A 27,923-nucleotide genomic window follows, 5' to 3' on the forward strand; every position below is an offset into this window, starting at 1 on the left:
GGGATCGGGGTTTGGTGGCAGGGAGGGGTGGTGGCTGGGCTTCTGGCTGCCGATTTTGTTTTTTTTTTTTTTAATTTTTAAATTTTATTTTTTAATTGTTTTTGGTTAGTTTTTTTTTTTTTTAAAAACAGACCAATCAGAAGGTGACACGTGGCAAGTGGTGGGGTCAACTAATGGCCGTCAGTCATTAATGGCACTCGGTGAATTTTTTTAAAACTCGGTGGCATTTGATAAATTTTGAAAACCTTCATGACATTTGGTGAATTTTACAATTGTTTAGTGGCATTTAGTGAAATATCAGTATTATAAAACCTCTAAAGCTTTATAATATTCCTCGAAAAAATCTAGATAACAAAATTTGTATGGGCCGGCTCATATGAAGCAGTACCTTGTGATTGAGCTGCTTCTTTACCACCATATCCCCAGCAGGCTAAATACTTCCCACAGCCCGTATTTCATCCAACAACTAATCAGCATAGGCCCAACTATCAGCCCAACAGGTCTATCCAACTTTTGACTCCTATCCAAAATGCAAATTAAAGAACGCATGCTCTTGGACAACTTTGCAATGGAGGTACAATTTTTATTATACAGCCGCTTTTTTAATAGAATTATGCCATTGAAATTACTAGAAGATGACAAAACGTCAAAGCCTCAAACTCTAAAATTGATTGTAAAAAGGCGCGGAATCAAGGAGTGTGTCCTAACGAAGGAAATGGTGACTCAAGAAAAAGTGAAAAACATAATGTTATTCTCGTCTTCTTAAAGTCTCTATTTACAATGAGAAATTTCAAGTTTCTCAACATGAAATATTTCTCAAATGGCAAAGACGTAAATAAAAACACATTTTTTTTTAATTTTTTTTTTTATTGGGGCGGCCTCATTTACAATATTTGATGTGAGATCTTTTAATGTTACCAAATACGATTTTCTTACAAATTTATTTATGTAAAGATGAACTACTTATAGATTTTGATCAAATCAAAGCTCGACATAGGCTCATATTCGAGATGAAATGTTAATGACTCAAGGTTGTTCCAAGTTTCCAACCTTTAATGAGCCATATCAAGAGAACGAAACTTGATTTTGTGAATTGCAATACGAGGTTCAATTTAGAAGATACACATAATATCACCCTCCAAAGTGTGATATCAAAAAAAAAAAAAAAAAAAAACACAACCGGAAAGTATAAATAGTTAAATACTACTTTATCATTTTTTCCAGTTCAAGGGTGAATTCCTCCATTGAAGCGTACTCTGAATCCTTCGTTTCTCTCCGCCATTGAAGCAGCTTCTTAGGTTAGCTACTTTTTAATTAATTTTAAATTTTAATAATTGAATACTAATTTCACAATCTAGGGTTTCGTTTATTGTCAGTATACTCAATTTGGGGTTCGGATTATTGAACTATTGGTTATAAATACTCGTCTACTTTGATAATTAATTCATATTTGGTTGCTAAAGTGAGAAGCGCAATTATGGGATTCAATAATGTAATGAATCAATTGATCATCTGATACTAATTTAAATCGGTCTCTTTGCAAGGCTTAATGGAGGGAAAAGAAGACGGAAATGTAGATGATGACGTAATTGAGGAAGAAGGCTCGACGGACGGAGATGATGAAATGGAAGAGGGGGAAGACTGCTTTGTGGGTTTTGAAGCAAACAAGAATAGTTTGGATTGTGAAGAAGATGGTGGTGGAGGTGAAGAATTCGCTGTAGTTGTGATGTATTGTTTTTTATTTCACGATGGAGATTGGTTAGTTGTTCAACCATCATAGAATTGGAGGAATATATGGGAATAGTTATGAATTAAGTCTCTTTTTACTAGTTCTGTTTGGTAGTTTAATGTGTCATGCCTTACCTTTGCAATTTCGATTCGCCTACTTCTTTGTGTTGGCCTTTTCACACTAGTTATTTACTTATTTTCCTTTTTATACACTACATATGCAAAGCATTAGCATTCATATAAATGGGTCCTGTGTAAGAAGACTAAATGTATTATCTTTGACTTTACTTGTTATGGCCCCAAAGGATGATTTTTATACATGTTTTTTTGCAGGGAAGTGTCTGATAAGAAGCCCGGGAATGGGGTATCTATTGGAGCAACCCTTGAGGAGATGGATGTTATTTATACATGTTATGGTCGATGGAAACGATCTAGGAAGGTATATCTTTCATGTTGTTGATGTATGAACATTATTGTGATATTTGCCTTGTACAGCGTTTATCTTATCATGTTCGAATGTATCTTCTTACCTTACTTCACACAATTTTATTCAGCCTAAGAAGAGAGGGAGACTTAAAGGATCAAGAAATAAGCTTAGTCCTGAAATTGAAAAAAAACTTGGTGATGCTGCTCTTCATTACGCATATGGATGCTTTAAAGATGTATGTCTTACTTTTTTACATTTTAAGTGCAATTCAGTATCTTGATTTCATTGAACATAAATTGAACATTTACTATTCTAGCGAATTTTCCGTTTCTTCTTTATTTTCCTTAAGTTGTGACATGAAATAATCTTTTTTATTTTTTCTCTGCGATGAATGAGAAATAGTGTGGGTCTGATATTGTTTAGCCCCTTTTTCTGCACAATGAGCACCAAACCGGATATGCTTTTGACTAATTGAAGTGACTATTCAGGTTTCTTTATGACAGACCCCTTTTAGAAATGTGTGTAATTGATTGAGTAATTCGTTTTGTTGGCAATGGGGCTTGCTTCTTTTAGACATGAGGATAGCGAACTTTATTGGGTTATATTTCAAGTTTATTACTTGAAATTTAAGTTGGTGTTTTTAGGGGTAATCTAATAATAACAATGGGCAGATTTTTGTTTAGTTTGTTCTAGAATGACAAAGGACAAACACTTTTTGTTGTTTGTGAAATGTGATGCCTTTTTGATTGATAACATAGAAGTACTACCCTAATATACTTGCTAATGAATAATGAGATGTTAGAGAAAGCACATGACTTCCAATATGCGGTGCTCCAGAAGTTTTCACTCTGTTGCTTCCTTGGATTGCCTCCAATCTCATGGGAGCTCTTGTAAAGTGTTTTGAATGTGACAGGGAGTTTTATACATCAGGATGTATGTTTTGCTCGGTTTTATGCTAGCTACTGCTAAAGAAAGAAATTTTCTTTTTTTCCGGAAACAGTATATGTGTTTGTGCCTTGTCCACTTTGATTCATCATGGTTACAATACTGAAAAAATAAATTATGGATAATATGTGTGTAGGGTTTTCTACACTTGTGCCATGGTCTATGTTGTACCACCAAGCCGCCGAGCAGGTTTCAACCCATACCGGCTGTCATACACTCATGCTACAAAACCTCTTAAGGATAACGTGTACCCCAAGTCCTCAGCTAGCATAGAGGATAAGCTGTTGGACCAAGAAAAGTGGTCCTCGTAACCCTCAAGAACTGAGGAGGTAGGCCTAAAAATTGCTCAAACTCTATAACAAAGATTGTCTGGGATTTGTGTATGTGTGCGTGGGGGTGGGGGGTTGGCGGCATAGCCTGTGGTTCATAGTGTTGCGCACAATTATTGATTTGCCAGCACTGACAAACTGTGGAGCATCTCTTGTTTATTCTGGAGCCTGTACTTTTCACTGTGTTGTTGGAGGAGGAACGCTGCCCTTGATTAGTTGATTATCACCCATATGGAGTAACCAGGAGAAGCTCCCTTTGGTTCTTGACTTCTGGCTTTACTCTTGAAAGAAGAATTAGATGGGTTCCTTTTGACTGTAGTACGGTAGTACCATTGAGAAAGCTGCACGCCTGCACACAAGGCACCTTCACTGGAGATGGTTCAATATCTGATCCTTATTTTATATGGTTTTGGAGTTCGGTATCCTCAGGAAGAATTGGGAAGTTCAGTGAGTCAGTGGTAGGAATTTGAGAAATCTTTTGTGCTGATGCTAAAGGCGGAACCTGGTGGGTAGTAATTTATGTGAAGAGAAATTTTTCCATTTTTTAATGTATTCTGGTGAGAAATTTCACATATCCGTTGTGGAGAATGTCCCCTCATCCTTTTAATTAGCTTATTTTGTTCGTATCTTGTTTATTTTGTATATATTTGGCATTATCCTTTAACTAATTAGTTTGCCAATTACAGGTTGATTTGGTTATCATTAAACATTTTCCAATATTCCAACATGTCTTGTCTTTCTGGTTCCGATTTCAGAACTAAAGTGAACCTCGATTTTCTGCTATTTTAGTGGTTATAATTTATGTGTGTTGCTGTTTCTTTCCTGTAGTTTCCTGAGCATGTGTTTATTGTAAACATTTGACTGTGGGGTTGATATAACATTCAATAGTGAGTTAGTGACACGATGTGTCAATACCAGTTGTATGTCCGTCATGGTTTTGTTATTTTGTGACTCATGCTTACCTAAATTCTGTCTGACTTCAGCAATGTACCTCCTCCCTTTTTTCCTCATTCTCTATCTGCATCTTTTTATATTGTTTTAAAATTTTCTGTGAAAGCCATAGGTTATTCGAAAATAGTAATTCAGCCCTCCCTTTTTTATTTTTTATTTTATATATATCTAATGTACTCTGTGTTCATATTTTTTTCTTGTCTTTTGTGTTGCAGGCAATCAACATATTGCTTGAAGTTGTTCAGATAGCACCGAATATATCTGATACATATCATACACTTGGTCTTGTACATAATTCTATGGGTGACAAACATAAAGCTATGGACTTCTATAGTATTGCAGCAATCATGAATCCGAAAGAATCATCTGTTTGGAAGCAGCTTGTGAATTGGTCCATGTAAGCATGCTCAATTTTGTTTGTCCTAGAAATTTGGCTACTTGGTTCAAGGGTGCATACTAGGCCCCTCCAAACAACAGCTTGGATCAGTTGGATGTTAGTTTGAAAAACCTAGACCAACAGCTTTAGCTACGTGACCCACTTTGGTGCGTAAACTCCAAATAGGTTTTATAAAGGCCCACTTAAGCTCAAACAACTGATGTACCAGTAGAAGGCCTAACTTTCTTATAAGCTGCTGCATCCAGTGCAGGACTTGCTTGATTTCTTGCATGTTTAGGTCATAATATGTGATTTTTATGGACTTTTTGCCATGCTTTTTCTATTGTTTCACTGTAACTAGAGGCCAAGATATCTGGCCGAGCATCAACAAACTTTGTCCCTTTTGATGATAATTTTGAGCAGTGAAAGTTGATGCGGACTGTCATAACTCATAATAATTTTAACATCCTTTTTACGCAGAAAAGAGGGAAAGATTATCAAGCCTTGAAGTACCTTCGCAGAGCAATTAGTGCTGATCAAACTGATGTTTCTCTTAGATACCAGCGTGCTTCACTTTACATGGAGAAAGGGGAACACTTAAATGCTGCTAAAGCATACAATGAAATAGTTCAAATGTGTCCAAAAAATGTTGAAGCACTTAAGACTGCAACAAAGGTGTGATGCTTCTGATGTAATCTCTTGTGATATTATTTTATCTGCTGACTCCTTGCTCTCCACCCCTTTTTGGGCTCTTAAGTACATGTTTACTGTGCAGTAAAATTTTGTGATACAATGAGTAAGTAATTATCTTGCTTGCTTTTCTTGCAGTTGCACAAGCAATGTGGCCAGATTGATCAATCAATCAGCATGTTGGAGGACTACCTCAAACAATCTTCGGAAGCTGATCTTACTGTCGTTGATGTGTTGGCTTTGTTATGCATGGGAAGGAATGAGTTTATGAGAGCGCTTCAGCACATTGAGAATGTCAAGGTGGTCTGTTGTCGTTCTGGAAAAGAGTTCCCATTATGTTTGAAAATAAGCGAAGGTGTTTGCCATGCTCATCTTGGGAATACGGAGAAAGCAAAGGTATGGTGTTTGAATGTTATCATGCTACTTTAAGCACTACATGCTGATGGTTAGTTTAATTAGTTTCTGTTTTCGAAATGTGACTACCAATATCAATCAATCAATCAAAACCTTAATCCCATAAGTGGGTTGACTACCAATAACAGATTAAAAAAAAAGAGTTGATAATACAGCCACATAGCAAAGGAAAGGTAACACATCATGGAGTCGTAAACATAGGTTACCCAAAAACCTAGGCTATTGTAACACAAGTAGCTCAACTGCCCCTTTGAGATAAGGGTATTGTTTTGGAGGGAATCACAAAACCTAAGCTATGGCATTACAAGGCTCAGTAAATCAATTAACTACAATAGGGTATGACTGGCTTCAATTTACATCAATTCAGGCTCTGCTCATCTGTTACATCTAGCATTTTTTATGATACTTCGGTGTCTGTGTTTCATGTGAGTGATGGGGTTGCATTCTACATAATAATGAAATTTGATTAAACTTTTACGATAGCTGTCTGTAGGACCTTTGTTTTTGTTTAGTACTAGCCACTAGGTTGGAGAATTTCTGTAGTAGTGATGATGATTGGGTCTCCACTTTTTGGTTTTTACCTGCCATGAATTCACTATCATTCTCAATTTCTGTACAGGTTTGTTTTAGTCTACTGCAAAGGGAAAATGCAGAACATCAGATGGATCTTATCATGGCAGTGGCAAACTCATTTCAAAATCTAAATCAGCATGAGTCTGCATTGAAGTATTATATGATGTTAGAAGGCTGTTTGGCGAACAGTGTATGCTTGCTTACTTCCTAGTGCAATTAACTTCATGACTAATCTAAGATTTCCTCATTAAATCTTGTTCATGCTTTTTGACTTAATACTTGCTTTTTCTGATTTGCTATGACGCCCTCATTCGAGCGTGTGTGGTTTATCATGGCTAAGAGTCCCACTTATTTTCTGCTGGCATTTTGATTTCATATTCCATTTTATTTATTTTGGCAATTAAATTAATGTCTTATCATTTCCATCCTTGTCCCCGTACCATTTATGCCTTCATCCCCGTGTTGGTGCAAAACTATGAGCTGATGAAGTGTAGAAAGACCATTTTGTAGTGCAGATAGTCATCCCAAAAATTTAGGTGTCGATGTTGAACTAAATCAAATTTGATACTGTTGGCAAATCCGGCTGACAAACAAAACAGTTTGTCATAATAGCTCCATGATACATGGCTATTAGGATCTCTTAATTTTGTTTTTTTAAAAAATGTTAACAGAGTATAAAGCATTATTTTCCACCCAAAAAAAAAAAGAAAGCATTATTGCAATTTTAAATAAATTTATTGTAATATATGTTGCATGATGACTGGGATGATATAGCTTTTGGTTTCTTTCTAAATGAGATGCTGTCAACCTATGGATTATTTAGCCATATGCAGAACTTCTGTTGTAACTTATGATGCCTGAGAAGGTTTACCTCATGGTTGATATATCCAGGATTGGGGGTTAGCGACGGGGTATGAAGGACTATGCTTTAGGCTTGAAGAGGATTTGCCTAATGTTTCAGTGTCCTTTCCTCTATAAGCAGTGGAGAGACTGAAGAGAAACCTGGTGAATCTTGTTTTCTGATTATCCGCTTTCTTTTCCTCTCTCTGGCAGGCAAACATAATCTGTACTAATAGATTAAGCTGCCACTTCTGTTGGGAGCTTCACCCTCACCCTGGACTTACAAAATAAGGCTACAAGCCTACAACTTTGTTTCACGGGGAGCCAAGGTAGATTTTAAGGTTTTAAGCTTGTTTTAAATTTGAAACCTCGAAAGCTCCCCCAAAATCTAGAAAAACTCTTTCACTCTGTCTCATTGTGAGCTTAAACTTGAAAAAAGAAAAGTTTAGAAATTAGAATAACTAGAAGTGACGATGATGATTGGAATTTTGTCCTTGCTAAGCAATTGCTTAACAAGGACAAAGCCACAAAGGTAAAATTGAAGTTTGAGAAATAGTAGAAGTGGGTCTTGAATGTTGTTCTATATATATAATGCATGAAGTTCGAGAGGCTCATATTAGTATGGAGTAGTCCTTCAGATCATGAGGGGGCAAACAATGGTGCGACAGCATAGACTTCGAAAAGAATTAGTGTTTGATTTTGAATAATGAAACTACAACAATAGCAGAATGGTCTATTAGAGAATCAACAAAAGAATGTTGATTGGTTAAAGTAACAGTTTTCTTGAATAAATTGTTATTGTGTGACATTCTCATTCTAAATCTTTTGCTGACGTTATTGTGTTGTCATTTTTGCAGGAACTTGTAAATTTAAAAATTGCTCACTGCTACTCAGCTTTGAATAGAGCTACTTCAGCTATCTATTTTTTTTTTACAAAGGTTTGTGACTTTGTTTTGTCTTTAAAAGGTTTTGTATGCTTATAGGCTTGAGTGTAATGAACATTAGTTGCAGTATAAAAATTAGTCAACCAATCTATTTCACAATATATTACCTATAACTAGCTATATAGCTTGTGCTATGTGCAAAGTTTATTCTTATATTAAGTTTAATATGGATTACTTTCCCACCATGAATTTTTGACTTCTATGGAGTGAAATCAAGGTCCAATAATTTATCTACAATATAATAATTTCCATCTTTACAATTTTTTGCAAGATTGGTGGCAGTTTAAATGTTAGTCCACCAATCTATTTCACGATATACTTCGTATTACCTTTAACTAGTCATATAGCTTGTGTTATGCACTTTTTTTTTTCTTTCTTTCTTATATCAAGTTTAATATGTGTTAATTTCCTATTATAATTCTACAAGTGAAATAAGGTCCAATAAGTTGTCCTGAAATATAATATTTTTCATCTTTACAACTATTTGCAAGATTATTATTTATACAAATTGAGAAAAACAAAATTGTACATATTGATTGTTAGAAAAAAAAATGGCTGACTGTATTATATATATAGTCATTACACAGGGGAAGTTAAATAAGAGAAGATATAAAACTGTTAAATAAAAATGGTTAAATAAAGAGGTATAGGAAAAGATCGAGAAGGAAAAGGAGGGGAAAAGATGGGAGATGATGGAGGAATTTTTAAAAGATGAAGGGTAGATTAAGAGGAAATGAAATTATATGCACTTCTTTATTTGTTAATATCATTTCAAAGAAGTTAAGGGAGTTCTTTTAGGCATGAGTGGACACATGGCAACATGGTGCTAGGTGTTTCTGTTTTTAAATACTCTGTATAATTGTATAGATAGATAGATTAATAGTTCTCTCTTTAATCTATTGGACAGTGATTAAAGTGAAAACTATTAATAGGCCTAAAATGCTGTTTTGATTCATGGTCTAAGAGATTTCCATCTATTGGGTTAGTGACGTTTACTGGGCAGCACAGTGGTTCCTTACATGAGCCGTCTTTATAGCTTTCAGTTGTCACAGACTCAAGAGATCCTTAGCACTTTTATGAGTTTTATCTCTCTTTTTCTTCTTTGGAGGCAGACACGGTCCTGTGGAGTGTGGACACATACAAAGTGCGTGCATTTTAATGAAAATTTTCATGAAATAATATGGACTTGGGTCTCATTTCTATCTTCAGACATGACTGTAGCCACCAAATATATCAATATGATGGTGTTTCACTAAACTTAATTGTTGCTCCTGCTATTTAGACTGAGATAATGCCTCATTTCTCAGCTACTGAACTATATGATTTACTGAGGCTGTTTTCTTTTTCATTTTTCAACATAAAGTTCTATACTTCTAGTGTAGGCTTTGAATCTTTTGTGCAGTGTAGATCTTTGCAAGTGGCAATATTGTCTAGTTTTGTGAACTCATCATATTAGCCTAATATGTGATGTGGTTTTATCTTTCATGTCAGTATTGCAAGCACGAGAAGATGATATTGATACTCGTTTGGCTCTTGTTTCTCACCTCCTTGTGGAAAACAGAGAAGATGAAGCCATAGCATTGCTTTTACCTCCATCTAACACAGGTAGATATGGCTTGTATCTTCTGTCTTCTCTCATCCCCTGCCCCTCGTTGGAATAAGTGAGGAGCTAAGTTGGACAATATACATTTATTTTGAAATACCTTTTCTTCTGCCAGAATTGTCTAATGAGATGGATGAAGATAGGCATGAACCTTGGTGGGATAATGTCAAAGTGAAACTGAAGTTATCTGATATCTATAGATCGAAATGGATGCTTGAGGCCTTTGTTGCAGTGATCCACCCTATCATTCTTGAATCCCTGAAAATTGATCCATTGCATCAGAAGGTACGCTTTTAAAATTTGATATGTTCAAAAGCCATTCTCACATGTAGCACCCCAGACATGCTAATTTTCACGCCTGCCCATGGGTGCAGCTTCTTGCATATGCACACACTCATAAAACGTATGCATCCACATGAATAATGTGCTAGTTTGCTTGAAATGTTTTTCAGCTAATTATTAAGTGGGATTAAGGGTTTCTTTTGGTCTTGTTTATGTTTGTATCCTGTTTCTGGCTATTGACATGTTAATATAAAATTAAAATGATTGAAAGATGTCACTGAATAATTTTGAGCTTTTTTAAAAAATATATAATTATGCTGTTAGGAAATAAGGGTGTAATTGTGTTTGATTAATGCGGAACAAGTCAATGAAAAGTATGAACGAGAAAAGCAATAAAGAAGATAAACAAAGAACACAAGGATTTACGTGGTTCGGTCAAATTAGACCTACATCCACGGGTGGGGAATTCGAGAGCTTCTTCGCTATAATGGAGAAAGAAGGAGAGAATAATACAAGGAGTCCTAAATCTAATGGCTCAAAAGGTATGATTGAATTGATCAACTAAAGGGTCCTTTTATAACATAAGGAAACCCTAATTAAACCCTAAAATTGTGCTAGAGATTAATATGAAATCAGCAAGTAAGCAAGCTAGAAGAGGAAGAACAATGGCAGCCAAAGGAATGATAGTAGTATTATCAAACAGAGTGTTTAACAATACAGGTCTTCATTCAAGAGGAAGGAGCTCTCCCAATACAAACTCCTTAATTAATTTCTTAGATGCATTCCCCCTCAACCAATCACCTATTAATACCCCAAAATTAACCCGTAAACAAACTTAAACACAGCTAAAGCATGGCAGCCAGAATAACAAACTCATAACAAACTTTTCTATAGATTACTATTTTACCCTCTACCCCAAAACTGATACTAACAACCTTCCAACTCAGCATTCTTCTAGCTAATTCTTCTTAGGCCTTCTAGCATAAGTGAAACGGATATCGGTTTTAGGCTGATTCCTTGCAATACCCCCCACCCAAAGTTTCACCTTGTCCTCAAGGTGGAAACTAGGGAACCTGAGATTAACTTCTTCAAAGTATTCCCAAGTAGCTTCAAAGTCCTGCAAACCCTTCTAATGAATCAAAACTTCCATAGTAGCTTGAGAATTTCTCACACCAAGCACTGCCCACGGCTCAACCTCCAACACCAGATCAGCAGACAACTATGCAGGAAGGCTGGTTGGTCAATGCCCTGCCCTAAGGCCTTCTTGAACTGAGAGATGTGAAAAATTGGGTGAATTTTCGACCTAGGGGAAGTTGCAACTTATAAGCAACTTTGCCAATGTTGAGTCTCCTGGTAAGGGCCATAGAAGCGAGGAGATAGCTTATCATTGGATCGTCTCACCAAGGACCTTTGCCTATATGGCTGAATTTCAGGTAAACCAGATCACCCACCTGAAAAACTCCCTCACACCTTCCCTTGTTTTCATAGAGTTGCATGTATACCTGAGCCTGCACTAAATGGAACTTCAAGTCATCAAGTATAGCATCGCGTTCGTACAATTGTGCTTCTACGGAAGACACAACTGTGCTGCTAGCTCAGAACCTGATCAAATGAGGGGGGTCCCTGCCATAAAGAGCCTTGAAAGGAGTGTAGTTGGTGGCAGTGTGGAAAGAGGTATTTTACCAATATTTTGCCCACGTTAACCAGCGAGCCCAAGTATGTGGTTTGCCGTTCACAAAACATCTCAAATAAGATTCCACTCCCTTGTTGACTACCTCAGTTTGGCCATCTATTTGGGGGTGGTATGCCGAGCTGCGCATGAGCTGAGTACCTAAGCTTGAACAATTCCGTCCAAAAGATGCTAAGGAAGACCTTGTCTCGATCTGACACAATTTCAGGTAAACGTGACAGTGTTGAACATATTTTGCCACATCCTTTCTCATCCCAAACTAGGACCATTCCCCTGCCAAACGGTGGTAAGTCTTTTTACCAGCGTGCCCACCCACCAAAGAGTCATGATACTCTTTGAGCAGCTCACATTGCTTCGGGACCACTATCCTCCCCTTGTATTTCAAAACACCATTTTCCAAAGTAAACCACTTTGGTGCTGCTTCCCCTTTTTGTACTTGCGAAATCAAACGTTGTAGAGCTGCATCCTTATCTATAAAAGCCTGTACATAATCCCAACGAAGACCACATGAAGTCACCATAGTACCATATTCAAAATCAGGGCTATGTTGGCGGGATAGCGCGTCTGCCACTTTATTGGTAGGACCCGGCTTGTAATGAATGTCGAAAGTGTACCCCATCAGCTTACTAATCCACTTTTGGTATGCTTGTCCCACCTCCCTTTGTTCTAAGAGATACTTAAGGCTTCTTTGATCGGTTCGAACAATGAAATGACGGCCCAGCAAATAGTGCCTCCATTTCTCTACCGCAAACACAATTGCCATTAACTCCTTCTCGTAGATGGGTTTACCCCTATTTCTGATGCCCAAGATTTTGCTGTAATACGCAATTGGGTGCTCTGCGTGTAGTAAGAGAGCCCCTAAGCCATGCCTTGAAGCGTTTGTTTCAACCACAAAAGGATCAGATGCTGCCAAGATAGGAGCATTCACCATGGCAGCCTTTAGTGTATTGTGGCAGCCTCGGTCCAGCCAAAATTCTCCTTGCGCAATTGATCAGTCTAGGGAAGAGCAATTTGTGCATAGCCTTTAATGAACTTGCGATAGTAACCTGTAAGGCCAAGGAACCCACTTGCTTCAAGTTCGTAGGGGTAGGCCAATCTAACATGGCCTGGACCTTGGAAGAGTCAACTTCTACCCCGGCTACTGAGATGACGTAACCTAGATAAGCCACCCTTTCCTTCCCGACTTCACACTTCTTAAAATTGGCAAACAGCTAGTGGTCGGCTAGAACCTGCAAAACTTGCTGCAAGTGTTCCTTATGAGTTTCAACACAAAGACTATACACCAATATGTCGTCGAAGAATACCAAGACGAACTTACGCAGGAAGGGCCTACAAACGTCGTTCATAAGTGACTGGAACGTGGCAGGGGCGTTGGTTAGCCCAAAGGGCATTACGAGGAACTCGTAATGACCTTCATGAGTTCGAAAAGCTGTCTTATGAACGTCCTCGGGCTTTACCCGAATCTGGCGGTAACCAGATTTTAAGTTAAGTTTTGTGAAAATCGCCGAGCCACCCAATTCGTCAAGTAATTCATCAATGATGGGGATTGGGAATTTATATGTTTCCTTGTTTAGGGCCCTGTAATCAACGCAGAAACGCCATGACCCGTCTTTTTTCTTCACCAACAAAACCAGACTAAGTAATCCCTGCACTGAGCATATCTGAAACCAGCCTCTCAATTTCATCCTTCTGAGTTTGCGGATATCTATATGGTTTGACGCTAATTGGATTAGCACCACTACGCAACACAATGGCATGCTCCATCTGTGGGGTACTAGTTATGTGAAATACATGCTGAAATTCCTACCAGTGGTATGAAGGCCGTAGGAATGTGTGGTTCTACTTCCCCTGCCTTCTTTAAGTGATTCAATTCGAGCAGAACATTGCCTTCAGGGAAATACCAGTTCGCCCTAAATGGGGGTCACCCTTCAAGGTGACCGTGTTTCCATCCAACTGAAATTTCAGTGTTTGTGTCTTCTAGTTGGTTGTGATGGTGCCAAGCTTCTCCAACCATTGGATGCCCAGGATCATATCCGAACTCCCTAATAAAAGAATGAGGAAGTCTTCTACAATCATGACTCCTTGAAGGTCCAGCAGTATGCCTTTACACACCCCTTACCCTTGCACCGCTTCACCGGTGCCAAGAGTTACCCCAAAACTTCTAGATTCAGTTGGGTTTAGACCCAATTTCTAAGCCGCCACATTGGAGATGAAGTTGTGGGTCGGGGTCAATCATTACCACCACGAAGCTCCCATTCACTAATCTGGCCAGACGCATCATTTTAGGACTAGTCAGCCCTATAACGGAGCTCAAGGATACCTCTGGGGTTGAATTCGGGTTTGGTTGAGGTGTAATGAGGCCATCTGGGTGCGTCTCCACCATGGAAAATTCACCGGCGTCATCCCCGTCATCATCATCCACCACGAGCAACACGCACAAGCCGCGGCGTTGACAGCGGTGGTTCATCGTCCACTTTTCATCACAACGAAAGCACAAATCCTGCTCCCGCTTTTGTTGAAGTTCCTTCTTGATCAACCGCCTTATTTTGCTGGTGTTTTTGTGGTTGTTGAAGGTGTTTCGGTTCGGAAAAGGTTGGTAGGTGGAAGTCTGGTGGTTTGGGTTCGTGTTTAGGGTTGTGGTGTTTGGGTTGGATCGAGGGTTTGGGAAAAGGGTACGCTAGGTGGGCATGTTTCCAGCAAGTTTGGGCCGTGGGCTGATCCTCAATTTTTCCTCGATCCGCATGGACAGATCCATGGCGTGATCCAAGGTAATCGGGTCAAAGATCCGGACCTCAACCTGAATTTCCTCCTTTAACCCATTAATATACCGACCCTTTGCGATCTCCTCTGGTACACCATCAATCGGAGCGAAAAGTTCGATGAAGCGTCACCGATAATCAGCCACCGTGCCGGTTTGCTGGTGAGCGAGCCACTGCTCGTGTAGCGTGCCGGTGGTGGTGGTTCTGAAACGCCGAAGAAGCAACTTCTTCGGTGCTTCCCACGATAACAATGGGTGGCGCCAATGCTCCCATTGATACCAAAGCAAGGCGTCTCCGTCAAGCGCGACAATGGTCGCCTCGAGCTGATCCTCTTCACTTAACCGGTAAAAATGGAAGAATCGTTCATGAGGATCCAACCATCCGGGTTTGTTCCATTAGAGGTAAATCGAGTTTCCTCAATTTCTAGTTCGATTGCCCACCATGATAGCAACCGTCTCCATAATCAAGTGACATTGTGAAGAGAATGGATTATCCCACTGGTTTTGTGGTCCATTCACCGGGGAAGAGCGAAATTCCGATCGGATTTTCTCCTGGCCAGCAGCGATCTGGGAATTGATGTCAGTTTTGAAAGCTGCCATTGCAGTGGTGATCTCTTGAGCCACTCGCGACGGAAGCCCAGCTATCTCCTGCTCCAACAAATCTAAACGCTGACCGTGATTCAGGCGAGCCATCTTCTTTCCCAGCTTGAATCGTTACTGCTTTGATAGCAAATTTGCTAGAGACTAATATGAAAGCAGCAAGTAAGCAAGCTAGAAGAGGAAGAACAATGGCAGCCCAGGGAATGATAGTAGTATCATCAAACAGTGTTTAACAATACAGGTCTTCTTTCGAGAGGAAGGAGCTCTCCCAATACAAACTCCTTAATCAATTTCTTGATGCATTCACCTTTAACCAATCACCTATTATTACCCCAAAATTAACCCATAAAACAAACTTAATAACAAACTCATAACAAACTTTTCTATAGATTACTATTTTACCCTCTACCCCAAAACTGATACTAACAACCTTCCAACTCAGCATTGTTCTAGCTAATTCTTCTTGGGCCTTCTAGCATAAGTGAAACGGATATCGGTTTTAGGCTGATTCCTTGCAAATTGTTCCCCAAGTATACTCAAATACCCGTCATAGAAAAGATAAAATTTTAGGAAATATTCAATAAAACACGTAAGCTTAAAACAGACCCAAAAAACCGTCCAACTCGTTCAGGCATGGACGTGCTATGTCGAGCATTTTGTCAGGTCTTCGTAAAACGGCTATAACTTTCTCGTTTCTTATCGGAATTGGGTATATGACCTATTGTTGGAAAGCTCTTGAACCAAGCTATCACCTCCAACTTGAATCACCTCAAAATCACTTGTAGTTTGAGAGATATCTGCATTCAAAGTCAGCCCTACTAGATTTCGAGTCACAATTTAACATATTGATATACGTGTTTTATACAATGGTTTTCCCCGGTTTGATTGCATGATTTTACATGGTTTTGAGCTCTACGGAGCTATTTCTTGCTAACAATCTCTTCTTTAGTGTATTCGATTGTTTTAGTAAGCTTTTCAGGAATATGAAGCGTTTCTAGGCAATTGGACGTGTTTTTAGTAGATTCGGAAGAGTTGATAGCCAAGAACTGAAATTTATGTGGAATGCCCGATCGGGCAGGCTTCGCCCGGTCAGACCGGGCGATGAAGAAATCAAGTTATGAGATGCAATTTTGGAAACGTGTTACGCGCGCCCGACCGGGCGAGGTTCGCCCGGTCAGACCGGGCAAAGAAGGAAAACTGTCGTATTTTACGCAGCCTTCCTCCGCCCGATCGGGCGAGGTCCGCCCGGTCAGACCGGGCAAAGCTCAAGAACGCGTATTTTCTTATTTTTCCGAAATATTATCTTTTGGGGGTATAAATACCCTTTTGTAATTAACTTTTAGACAGTTAGTTTTTCATTAGTTTTCTCCTTAAGCCCTAGAAAACTCTCAAGAACCCTAGTTTTATTTTCTTAAGCAATTTCAATCTTTAATCCTAGTTTTATTAATTGTTCCTCAAGAATTCAAGATCATCAATTGAAGTATTTGGTATTTCTTACTTTCCATCTCTTTTATTTATTTTATAGTTCTTTAATTATGTGTTCTCTATTAGATCTTGTTTTTGATTTAATTATGATTTGTGAGTAGTTTCCTTAATCCGGGATCTTGCTAAGCCCGATTATGATTGATGTATAAAGTAGATCTTTAAATTCCCCAATAATAATCCCAATTGACATGCTTAATTGATTGTGTTTATGCCAATACTAGATTAGGGATAATTAGTATTGTTATCATCCCTTTGTTCTTATTGCAACGGAAGTTGGGTATTAACGGGATTAGGTTATTTCAATTAAGGGTTTGAAGATCATCACGGAAGTAGATGATTGAATAATTAGGAATCTAGGCATGGTGTTTAATGTCCCTTATTCGCTTGATTCCACGGAAGTAGGCTTGATAGTTAATTTGGGAAGCCATTGATAACTCGGAAGAGACCTTTGGTATTATTATTAGGGATTGCTTTTCTTCTTGTCAATTGATTTATATATTGGGGGTAGATTTATTAGTTTATCAATCATAATCGTGGTGATGCTTGATCTTGGATGCTTTAGTTTATTGATTAATATTTCCTCTAGTTAATTGTGTTATTTAATAAATTAGTTGATTATTATCATCCATTATTGATTGGTCACGTGCTTAGTGATTAATTGAGTCTGATTAATTGAATGAACCATAGTCTCTTGGGATTCGATCCTTACTTGCCCTACTACACAGTTAGAAGGAATAGTTAGGTTATTTTTGTTAGGTACGCGATAAGCCTATCAAATTTTGGCGCCGTTGCCGGGGACTAACGGTTTTCATCTAATTATTTGTGATTCGTTTTTGCTAAGATTTTGGTTTGTTGCTTTGGCTATTATTAACTTCTTTTTCTCTTATGAGTTGATGATATACATGCCTTGGAGATGGATGATTTATTGTCACGTCTTGCATCTGGCCATTGTTCTTGTTATTATCTTTATCATGAAAACCCTGATTGCCCTTATAGTGAGTATTTTGTTCGAGCTCCGGATGATTTTAGAATCTTTCCATTCGTATATGATTATTCTGAAAAACAGTTTGTTCTAAATGAAATTTATTGGAGGATTCATGATGAATATTATCATAATTTGTATAATACGTCGGAGGAAGAATCATTTGTTGAAAAACCGATGGTTAAAGAGTCATTGGTTATAGAATCAGTGGTTGAGGTATCATTGGTTCCAATAGAAGAAGAATCATTAGTTGTAGAACCATTGGTTGAAAAGTCATTGGTTGTAGAACCAATGGTTGAAAATTCTTTTTCCTTTGGTAATGAACTTATTCGTGAGCGTAAAATAATAGAGTCGTTATTGGGTGATGATACAGAACAAGACTACCTCCATGTTCGTTCTATTAATTCTAAATTTTTAGCGGAGGAAGCAGAAGGTTGTGGTGTATCTTCATCTTTTTTCTTTTGATTTTTCTTTTTACCTTGAGTTTTCTTTGTTTGCTCCTAATCTTTTCTATGTAAGGATTACTGTGCTTGCAATTGAGCCCTATATAGTGCTTAATGAAATGTTTGCAGGAGCGTATGATAAGTTACTCAAGGCGTTAAGTTCTTCTGATGGAAGGAGAATGGTCAAGCTTAAGACCTTGATAAACTAGCGCTTTACGGGAGGCAACCCGTATTTCATTATTTTTATTTTAGTCTTTTCTAATTTTTGTGTTTTCGTTTGTTTTATTTTAGAGAGGTAAGGAGAGGATATTTTATTCTTGTGGGAGTTTCTATATGTGTAGGTTTTGATCTAGAAAGGTTTCGATTTTAAAGGAGAAGAAAGCTGGATTGTACTCGGGTTCGCTCGGGCAGAGCTCGCCCGATCGGGCGCGCGTACGGATCAGCAAAACTGCTCAAGTTCAACAGGCCGTAACTTTTACGTTTCTTATCGGATTTTTGCGTGTGACCTATCGTTGGAAAGCTCTTCAAGTCTACTTTCCAACACAATTAGAATCACGGCATTATAATTTATACAAAAAAAGTTATGATCAGAATAGTACGCATAACTCAATTTTTATATTTTTCCCACTAACACTTTGTTTCATTCTTGCCCAAATTTGTTCCAAAGAGATGCATTGAAATCCTCGAGGCTTTGGTGACATTGTTGTGGTGATGATGATAAGTAGTAGTCGCCTTGACTACTAGCTTCCCTTTAAGACAATGAGGACATTGTCTGATTTTGGCTTGGGGGAGATTTTTGGATTAAGGTATCTTTCTTTTCTCTCTCTTTTTGTTTTTTGACGTATTCAGTTTAGTTTTATTTCTTTCATAGTCTAGATTTTATTGCTTTCTAGGTTAGATTTTATTGCTTTGAAAAAGAAAAAAACATACAAAAAATACGATCCAATGAATAATAAATCATGCTTCCCTGTGCCCCATTCATGAAAATTGTTTTAATTCTTGGTATATGATGACGAGTATTGTGGATAGGTTAGCCATGATTTGATGTTTGATTGCTTGGATGTCTTAACATGAGTCAATTTTGCCCAACTACTTGTGAATATAGTGCTTGACTAGTTGATTTGGTTAGGAATGTGTGTTAGTTCCTGGTATGTCAATGAAGTTGAGTATTGGTTTATAACTTTGAGTAACGTTTGCATGACTCATTAATATGCACATTGAGGAGGACGAAGGCATTTGTTCCTCTAGGTGGCCTTCAGACGATATTAGATACATTTGTTCCCTTCTTGCTACCCATGTTGTTGCTTGTGCCCTTTTATTGTTTATTTTGCCACATTACAAGCCTATTTAAGCCCCATTGGTTACTAGTCCCAAGCTTGGCTTGGGGGAGCTAATAGTGAGTGAGGTGAGGGAGTTGTAGTGTGCATGTAATTTGCACAATTTTGGGTGGATTTGAGAAGTTTTTTATTTGTTCTTATTGTTGTGGATTGAAAAAAAATTGAAAATTTATTGTGCAAAGAAAAAAAAATTCCAATGTGAGATAAAAAAAAGAAAAAGAAAGAGCAAAGGAAAAAAAATTGTTTCAATGTTCAAGTGTTCTAATTGAAGGCTGCTCAAGGAAAAAAAAAGAGAGTTCAAAGTTTGTTTGTTTACTCAAGTTCTATAATTTTATATTTTGTATATATGAGTGAAATTTTAAGTGTTGGAAATTTTTAATATAATTGGGATGTTTGGTGAATTTTTGGTAGAGCTGAGTTGTGTTGGAGATGATTTGGTCATTAATTTGTTTTGACCTTGGTTTTATTTATTAGGATTTTGGCTCCCTTAAGCATAGCTTTACTCTTACATTTTCCCAAATATTTCCCACCTTTTACCCTAGCCTTACATTACAAGCTTTGAAGACCTTCTGACCTTTGTGCATAGAGTTGTGTGAATGTGAAATTAGTTGTTTTCCAATGCAAAGAATGATTTGATATATTTCGAGTCGACTGCTAGGTTGAGTGCTTGTTTTCTTAAAACACACGAGTGCGTGAGCTTGGGAGGGCATTGTTCACATTTAAAGGAGTTGGATGGAGAGCGACCGAGTATATCTTTTACTCGCCACATAAATGAGAGTTGAGTGTGTGAACACTAGTCTTGAATTCTATATGCTCTTGTGGTTTGCTCTATTTGACCATTGTCAGACAGGATGAGTAGTTAGATGGATTTGATTGGTTGACTTTGATGCATAACTGTCGAGTTTACCTTTAATCGTATTTATTGATTTGAGTTACTTTTGGGGTGAAGTATTGATTTATTTATTCATTGCTTTGCTTAGGGACAAGCAAAGGTTTAGCTTGGGGGAATTTGATATACGTGTTTTATACAATGGTTTTCCCCGGTTTGATTGCATGATTTTACATGGTTTTGAGCTCTACGGAGCTATTTCTTGCTAACAATCTCTTCTTTAGTGTATTCGATTGTTTTAGTAAGCTTTTCAGGAATATGAAGCGTTTCTAGGCAATTGGACGTGTTTTTAGTAGATTCGGAAGAGTTGATAGCCAAGAACTGAAATTTATGTGGAATGCCCGATCGGGCAGGCTTCGCCCGGTCAGACCGGGCGATGAAGAAATCAAGTTATGAGATGCAATTTTGGAAACGTGTTACGCGCGCCCGACCGGGCGAGGTTCGCCCGGTCAGACCGGGCAAAGAAGGAAAACTGTCGTATTTTACGCAGCCTTCCTCCGCCCGATCGGGCGAGGTCCGCCCGGTCAGACCGGGCAAAGCTCAAGAACGCGTATTTTCTTATTTTTCCGAAATATTATCTTTTGGGGGTATAAATACCCTTTTGTAATTAACTTTTAGACAGTTAGTTTTTCATTAGTTTTCTCCTTAAGCCCTAGAAAACTCTCAAGAACCCTAGTTTTATTTTCTTAAGCAATTTCAATCTTTAATCCTAGTTTTATTAATTGTTCCTCAAGAATTCAAGATCATCAATTGAAGTATTTGGTATTTCTTACTTTCCATCTCTTTTATTTATTTTATAGTTCTTTAATTATGTGTTCTCTATTAGATCTTGTTTTTGATTTAATTATGATTTGTGAGTAGTTTCCTTAATCCGGGATCTTGCTAAGCCCGATTATGATTGATGTATAAAGTAGATCTTTAAATTCCCCAATAATAATCCCAATTGACATGCTTAATTGATTGTGTTTATGCCAATACTAGATTAGGGATAATTAGTATTGTTATCATCCCTTTGTTCTTATTGCAACGGAAGTTGGGTATTAACGGGATTAGGTTATTTCAATTAAGGGTTTGAAGATCATCACGGAAGTAGATGATTGAATAATTAGGAATCTAGGCATGGTGTTTAATGTCCCTTATTCGCTTGATTCCACGGAAGTAGGCTTGATAGTTAATTTGGGAAGCCATTGATAACTCGGAAGAGACCTTTGGTATTATTATTAGGGATTGCTTTTCTTCTTGTCAATTGATTTATATATTGGGGGTAGATTTATTAGTTTATCAATCATAATCGTGGTGATGCTTGATCTTGGATGCTTTAGTTTATTGATTAATATTTCCTCTAGTTAATTGTGTTATTTAATAAATTAGTTGATTATTATCATCCATTATTGATTGGTCACGTGCTTAGTGATTAATTGAGTCTGATTAATTGAATGAACCATAGTCTCTTGGGATTCGATCCTTACTTGCCCTACTACACAGTTAGAAGGAATAGTTAGGTTATTTTTGTTAGGTACGCGATAAGCCTATCACATATGCACATAGTCTGCCAAATTGACAACAATAAGTAAAATTTCCTTGTGCTTGAGGACTTTGAAAATAAAAGTAGGATTGTCATACCCTGGCTTATGATAGACGCCCTTTCAATCATCAAGTTCTGATTGAATAATTCAATTTTGGGGCTCCTAGTGTTGTGTGGTGGTCAATTGATGCCTTTCAGCAGAGAGAATCCATATGGCAAAGAGAGTGGAAAATAGTGGTCTAAGGAATATTATCAATAGAATTAGGGAATTTGTGGTTCTGAATTTGATTCACAACTAGTTTGTGTTCAAGTAAGGCTCATTCAAAGTGGGTTGTTGGTAAGTTTTGGTACTATCCCTGCATGAATAATAAGGAGACAAGCAGGTGAGCTACAGCCACCAGTTTTACCCAAAAACATCTAAAGAAACTTCCTAGATGCATTTCTGTGGCTTTGTCTTTTGTGTATTCATGTTTGTTCATACTTATGTGAGTCAGCCAGGTTTCTACTACTGTTCAGAAACAAAGCAGTCTAGAGTCTTTCTCTGACGTATCTTTATCTTTGTGTCTGCATCTTGAATTTTCTAAGATCTGTAAATTTGATTATCTTGGGCTTTTGGCTCACCATATGTTTGACATTCCTGTCTTGTAAATCTGACTGCCTCTTTCTATTTCCTATACTTTCAGGCAAAACGAAGGTCAAGGCTCCGAAGGTGTGAACCACCAGAGAGAAACAACATTTTAGATCCTCAAAATGTTGATCTGTGAGTATTTGAATCCTTTGCATGTAATTTTCCATGCATGAAGTTTTGCTCCTTTTATTCATCAATCTTCATCCTCTGAACCTTCCCCAATAATGGCATCTGCTGGTGCTCAGCTGCTCACTAATAAAATTGTTTCGACTTATGTCTGAATATCTTCCCTGCCCTCTCCACCCACCATCACGACAAAGTGCATTAGGGATTGCCTTTTCAAGCTCTTGTTTTCATACTGCTGGCCGGCTGGCCGGCTGGATGGCTAGCTGCTGTATATTTGAAGTTGTATTTTGCTAATACTAATTACTACACATGGATACGCAACATAGGTTGAAAGCAATCGGAAGATCAAAAGAAGAGATATCAGCAGCAATGACTGCTAGACTCGATTCGGAAAGTGATGATTCAGAAAGAGAAGATTCAGAACGTGACGTTCAAGTAAGATTGAACTTTCAATCTTGCAACATCAATCCCTCCTGATGAGTGATTTCAATTTGTGTACTTTCTGAGATCAATATACTTTTCTTTTAGATTTGTTCTGCAGCAACCTCTGAAGCAGCCTCCATTGCCTGACCTCTTCTAGGACAAGGAGCATTCAGCTTTGATCTTAGATGTCAGTCTTCATATCTTGAATTTTATACTAATACTTCTTGCTTGAATCATGGAGCTATATTTCATATGTTGATGATACAACCACTTCTTGCCATACTTCATTTCTTCAGTGCTTCTTTGTTTGTTGGCTGCTTCTATTGTTTGAAGTCTGTTTATTGCTGCTATCATAATATCTCATTAGAGTTGTCTGGAAACTCTGCAAAGAAAAAAAGGGAATAATCTGGGTATCCTTGTACTAAAATTATACAGGATATAATTAATAACTGAGGGAGGTATTGCTGGACACATATCGGCTTGTTTTTTGCAGTATATAATCTATAATCCTGTACACATGTATGTTGCACCCTTCTCTTTGCAACTGCATATGTACAGTCATTATTCTGGATGTTTTTATGCTGTGTTTTGCTCTGCGTCAATCTAGCTTAGTCAAGAGAGATTACATATCAAGGACTTGAGAAGAAATTTTCATTAGGTAGCTTGCACCTAACGTAAAAGCTGAAGCTCTTTAAGCGATTGTTTTCCCTTTGGTGCTGTAAAGAGTTTGTAGATAAGCTTAGCTGCCTTAGCCTGTAAATTGGGTGGTTCTGCTAGATGCTCTTGTTGTATCTTTGTCTTTTATAAACCAAGGAGGATTTTACTTACATCAGTTGCTAACTTCTCCCTAGGCAATCTGATAGCTTTCGCCGTGCTTCTTGATGAATTATTCCCACTGACAATTCAACATTCTCTATGTTAGTAAAAAGGGTGGAAAATGAAGAGAGAGCTACTTTGAAGGAGGAAAATAGGTAAGGAAAGATAGTTAGCTTGATGGAAGTGGAGACAAGGATTTTCAGAGAGAAAAAATGAAAGGGAGAATTTGGGGAAACTAAGCTAATTTCCCCAAATTATAGAGTAAATAATTTATATTACTTGCTTCTCATTGGATTGTTAGATGAATAAGATAACATCTAGCAAGAATTTTTTTCACTATATTATATTCTTCAGATGGCCCAGCTACTCTCTTCTAAAACTTTGTCCCCAAATCAATAGGTAATGAGGTAATGTATAGTTTGAAGTAATGATTTATAGATGGCAAATAGTTGCATACTTGCATTATGTAAGCTCTCTAAGTAGGATCTTCAGCTCCCATCTGAATGTATTTTAGGTAGCCTTCTAGATGCTTACATTCAACTCTATCTCTTTAATGGGTTGAAACCCACATCATGAGTTTTAAATTCTGTGTCTGTGTGAAATAATCTCTGGATTAATTAGCTGTGTGTCTATGCTAGTTATGCGTTGCGTTGACATCTTTGAGAAGGTATAATGACGCTTTGGAACTTATAAAGCTCACTTTGAAAGTAGCTTACAAGACGTTGCCTGCTGGGAAGAAGGAACTGTTTTGATCTCTCGGTGCAAGTAATTATTAAGCACAATATTTACTTTCACCCTATTCTGTTGTGGCTTTTTTCGCTTTGAATGGACCTTCCCTGTCTTTTGGTTGACCCTTAGTATGCTCAAGTTTGGTCTGCAAAGATACTGAGGTGCTTTAGCAGCCTATGTTGCGTCATTAACAAGAGGCATCTTGTATGCTTCTGTTTATTTTCTCCCATAGATGAAGCATCTTCTTTCTTTGCAGAAGTAGCATGGAACATCATTGACCCCTTGGAGGGGTTTGACTATGTACGCTACATTGTTCAGAAGCATCCACAGAGTATTGCTGCCTGATATTGCTATTACAGATTATTCTTAAGGTACTTAATACCCTTGCATATCTTATACAATCATGTGTTTATTAAAATGGGGATTGATTCAAGCAAGACGAACAATAGGGGATGGAGGTAGAAGGGCTAGACTCATCATAGATTAGGCATTTCACAAAATCTTGAGGTTTGAGTTCAGTTGTCATCATCTTTTTATCTTTCTATGTCTATGTAGATTGGAGAATCGGCTTTCAAAACACAGTAAATTGTTGCACCACATGCGAGTTGAACACAAAGGTTTAATACCACCCATGATTATAGTTGGAAATCAGTTTACTATGATCAGTCAACATCAAATAGCTGCGAGAGAATACTTGGAGGCTTATAAACAGATGCCAGAAAACCCATTGATTAACCTCTGCACTGGTATATTGTCTCTCTAAATATTACTCAATCAAATTGATATTGCTGGATTTTTAGTATTGGTATTGTTTCTTTCTGTGTAGGGACTGCCCTTGTCAATTTAGCCCTTGGACTCAGGCTCCAAAACAAGCATGAATGTATTGCACAAGGCTTAGCATTTCTCTATAACAATCTACAACTTTGTGAAAACAGCCAGGTCAGCATTTGATTAAGTGAAATTGTTTTGAGCATGGTTTTATTGATGTATGCGTATGATTTATATTGTTTGATTAAATCAAGTAAAGATCACTTTCCTTACTAGGATTAGAGAATCTGAAAAACTATCAAATTTCTGATTCCAGGCTTTGGAGGATGCAAATCTAGGAGATGATATTGATTTTGCTTAGTAATTGTACTTATATTTTGACTTGAAAAACACGTAATCACATTAATTGTTACTAGAAAATGTACCTGAATGACAGAATCAAGACTGTTCAATTTTAAATAAATAATAAGAGTAGCATACATTGTCTAAGAAGTTGCATCTTCAATTCTTGATTGAGTTGCTAATAGAAGGAATTTTATCCCTTCTTAGTCTCTCTGACCATGCTCTAACAAGTAATTTAGAAAAGAAAAGAAAAAAAAAAAAACCCCAAACACATGCAAAAATATGAATAACTTCCAAGTGTTTTCTTGGAATTACTTGACCAAGGTTGTTAATTAGTGTCACCTAACAAATTAATATGCTAATCAGATTTTTAGAAACTTTTCATTTGCTGTATGTCTTTTAAAGTTGTCTGCTTTATGGATTGTCCGTCATTTCTTTCAGGAAGCCTTGTACAATATAGCTCGTGCATACCACCACGTCGGACTTGTCTCATTGGCAGGTGATCATTATGAAAAAGTTCTCACAATATACCAAGAAGATTGCCCCTTACCGGAGTTTCTCAAATCGCATAAAGATCGTATAAAAGATCCAGATTTGGGCTACTGTAATCTCCATAGGGAAGCAGCATACAATTTGCATTTGATCTACAAAAGGAGTGGAGCAAATGATCTTGCAAGGCAGGTATTGAGGGATTATTGCACCTTATAAGATGTCTATATTATGAATGTACAGGGTAGGAAGTCAATATAGGCCATGCGTCATACCCATACTACCTCCGGTTTGCATTACTCGTAACAAAGGGATATTATTTGTGAGATATAAAATATTCCTTTGTTGCGAGTAATGTGAACCGAAGGTAGTATGGCATATCCATATTATGAATGTACAGGGTAGGAAGTCAATATAGGCCATGCGTCATACACATACTACCTCCGGTTTGCATTACTCGTAACAAAGGGGTATTATTTGTGAGATATAAATATTCCTTTGTTGCGAGTAATGTGAACCGGAGGTAGTATGGCATATCCATATTGGTTAGAGCATGTTTATGCTGTATTTAATTATATTGTGTTTAGCAACAACTTTAGAGTAACTTTAAGGGGTCTGACTAAGTCAAAGTTCTAATAAAAACGAGAAGTAGTGTTTGGTAAAGTTGTGGTGAATGGTAGGTCTTATATTTATAACTAGGTTAGTACTTGTGCAAAGCAACATGAATGTATATACTTAAGGAACAAGTTAGGTTAATAATGTCTTTATGTTCTAAAAGTTTGAAAGTATATCATTCCGCAAGCATAATGAGCATCATACCCATGGGACTTCGAGAGGCCTCTTGGTCGAAATAGTTTTATTTGCTTGTTACCTTTAAATTTAATTAGTCATGGACACACCTTTTACCTTCGACTCAAAGTAGCCTTGTGCCTTTATTTGATCATCTAGTGGGCATGTATGGTAACAACATTTTATTACATTCATCCCTGCCATTCAGTGGCGGAGCATTGAACCCACCATTTAAAAAAAGTAAAAAAAATAAAGAAGGTTGAAAAAAATCTTGTAAACTTGATTTAGAGATAGCAGTCTAGCTCAGTGGTTGTCATAATCTTGCTTTACTATCCAGTTTGGGCCCTTTAAACTTGTGTATTGAATTAATAAAATTCCGGCTTGTTTTCTTCCAAACAAAAATGAATTTTTAAGTTATATAGAGTATATTTTTATTTGCTTAACAATTCTGAACCTACACTTCAAATTTTCTGAATACGCCACTACTGCCTTGACAAAGTACTAAATCTCATACAAGCTTATCTACAATATTTATAATTATGATAGAGCTAACAAATATAATGAAGATCATCTCTTGAATGGTGAAGTAGATGAGTTTTTTTGGATTATTAAAACAAGACCATAAAGAAAACCACCTCATGATTCAACCATTCATTTATATTAAACAAAGTATTATTATATAGATGAGTAATACATTTTCTGCATCTTCTTTTTTTATAAGTGTTACATGTTGACCAGACATATTTATAGGTCGTTTAATTGACGTTAATATAACAAGATGCAAGTGTAATATTAAAGCTTGTTAAAAAGATAGTAACGGTAGCAATTTTTGAAAAATAATAAATTTGAGGAAATAAATAATAATGAGTAATAATACAAAAAAATATAAAAAGCATGAGTAAATAAAATTGGCAACCGTGAGAGCATATATGTATAATATTAAACCGTCATAGTTAAAAAGTAAACGGACCAACACTTAAAAAATAAAAAAAAATAAAAAAA

The 27,923-nt window shown here is 37.2% G+C and overlaps 1 pseudogene; it reads left to right on the plus strand.

Annotated features, from left to right (window-relative positions):
- The first annotated feature begins 206 nt into the window (after nucleotides 1-206).
- Nucleotides 207-27,915, plus strand: LOC110736188 (annotated as a pseudogene).
- The last annotated feature ends 8 nt before the right edge of the window (nucleotides 27,916-27,923 follow it).

Source organism: Chenopodium quinoa, unplaced genomic scaffold (assembly GCF_001683475.1).
Source record: "Chenopodium quinoa cultivar QQ74 unplaced genomic scaffold, ASM168347v1, whole genome shotgun sequence".
Classification (NCBI taxonomy): Eukaryota; Viridiplantae; Streptophyta; class Magnoliopsida; order Caryophyllales; family Amaranthaceae; genus Chenopodium; species Chenopodium quinoa.